This window comes from Anopheles gambiae, assembly GCF_943734735.2.
Source record: "Anopheles gambiae chromosome X unlocalized genomic scaffold, idAnoGambNW_F1_1 X_unloc_145, whole genome shotgun sequence".
Lineage (NCBI taxonomy): Eukaryota > Metazoa > Arthropoda > Insecta > Diptera > Culicidae > Anopheles > Anopheles gambiae.
Genome location: NW_026902604.1, coordinates 20,001 through 22,486, shown reverse-complemented (window position 1 = coordinate 22,486; position 2,486 = coordinate 20,001).

Here is a 2,486-nt window from a genome sequence, read left to right as displayed (position 1 = left end):
AATCATTAGACGAACTTAAAATTGTTCTACGACACACCATCTGCGACGTTTAGTATTCGAGTTATGGCCCGTACCAGGTCTGACCCGAGCAATTTTTGTTCCGCGCACTTTGTGCACCGTACACGTTGATGTTTGTATGAAAAAGTACCCTACCTAGGGACGCGTATAGCAAATTTGTACCCCCGGGCATGTTGTCGATTGACATTCTGGTTGCACTTTTCATCATCTAGGGTGCGTTCCTGACACGTTATTGAGGGGTTTTAGCAAAAAAAAAAATTTTCGACTACTCGAGCTCTCTGGCCCGTTCGGTGCACATTTTTGAAAAAAGCTAGGGAGCTGCCCCTAGGTTCGGGGTGTCACAAAATGTTGAAAAGTGGTCGAAAAACCACTATCCAGAATCGGATGTAGAATCATTAGACGAACTTAAAATTGTTCTACGACACCCATCTGCGACGTTTAGTATTCGAGTTATGGCCCGTACCAGGTCTGACCGAGCAATTTTTGTTCCGCGCACTTTGTGCACCGTACACGTTGATGTTTGTATGAAAAAGTACCCTACCTAGGGACGCGTATAGCAAATTTGTACCCCCGGGCATGTTGTCGATTGACATTCTGGTTGCACTTTTCATCATCTAGGGTGCGTTCCTGACACGTTTTGAGGGGTTTTAGCAAAAAAAAAATTTTCGACTACTCGAGCTCTCTGGCCCGTTCGGTGCACATTTTTGAAAAAAGCTAGGGAGCTGCCCCTAGGTTCGGGGTGTCACAAATGTTGAAAAGTGGTCGAAAAACCACTATCCAGAATCGGATGTAGAATCATTAGACGCAACTTAAAATTGTTCTACGACACCCATCTGCGACGTTTAGTATTCGAGTTATGGCCCGTACCAGGTCTGACCGAGCAATTTTTGTTCCGCGCACTTTGTGCACCGTACACGTTTGATGTTTGTATGAAAAAGTTACCCTACCTAGGGACGCGTAGAGCAAATTTGTACCCCCGGGCATGTTGTCGATTGACATTCTGGTTTCACTTTTCATCATCTAGGGTGCGTTCCTGACACGTTTTGAGGGGTTTTAGCAAAAAAAAAAATTTTCGACTACTCGAGCTCTCTGGCCCGTTCGGTGCACATTTTTGAAAAAAGCTAGGGAGCTGCCCCTAGGTTCGGGGTGTCACAAAATGTTGAAAAGTGGTTGAAAAACCACTATCCAGAATCGGATGTAGAATCATTAGACGAACTTAAAATTGTTCTACGACACCCATCTGCGACGTTTAGTATTCGAGTTATGGCCCGTACCAGGTCTGACCGAGCAATTTTTGTTCCGCGCACTTTGTGCACCGTACACGTTGATGTTTGTATGAAAAAGTACCCTACCTAGGGACGCGTAGAGCAAATTTGTACCCCCGGGCATGTTGTCGATTGACATTCGGTTGCACTTTTCATCATCTAGGGTGCGTTCCTGACACGTTTTGAGGGGTTTTAGCAAAAAAAAATTTCGACTACTCGAGCTCTCTGGCCCGTTCGGTGCACATTTTTGAAAAAAGCTAGGGAGCTGCCCCTAGGTTCGGGGTGTCACAAAATGTTGAAAAGTGGTCGAAAAACCACTATCCAGAATCGGATGTAGAATCATTAGACGAATTTAAAATTGTTCTACGACACCCATCTGCTGACGTTTAGTATTCGAGATATATAACACTTTGTAGGTCTGACCGAGCAATTTTTGTTCCGCGCACTTTGTGCACCGTACACGTTGATGTTTGTATGAAAAAGTACCCTACCTAGGGACGCGTATAGCAAATTTGTACCCCCGGGCATGTTGTCGATTGACATTCTGGTTGCACTTTTCATCATCTAGGGTGCGTTCCTGACACGTTTGAGGGGTTTTAGCAAAAAAAAAAAATTTTCGACTACTCGAGCTCTCTGGCCCCGTTCGGTGCACATTTTTGAAAAAAGCTAGGGAGCTGCCCCTAGGTTCGGGGTGTCACATATGTTGAAAGTGGTCGAAAAACCACTATCCAGAATCGGATGTAGAATCATTAGACGAACTTAAAATTGTTCTACGACACCCATCTGCGACGTTTAGTATTCGAGTTATGGCCCGTCCTAGGTCTGACCGAGCAATTTTTGTTCCGCGCACTTTGTGCACCGTACACTTTGATGTTTGTATGAAAAGTACCCTACCTAGGGACGCGTAGAGCAAATTTGTAACCCCGGGCATGTTGTCGATTGACATTCTGGTTGCACTTTTCATCATCTAGGGGTGCGTTCCTGACACGTTTTGAGGGGTTTTAGCAAAAAAAAAATTTTCGACTACTCGAGCTCTCTGGCCCGTTCGGTGCACATTTTTGAAAAAAGCTAGGGAGCTGCCCCTAGGTTCGGGGTGTCACAAAATGTTGAAAAGTGGTCGAAAAACCACTATCCAGAATCGGATGTAGAATCATAAGACGAATTTAAAATTGTTCTACGACACCCATCTGCGACGTTTAGTAT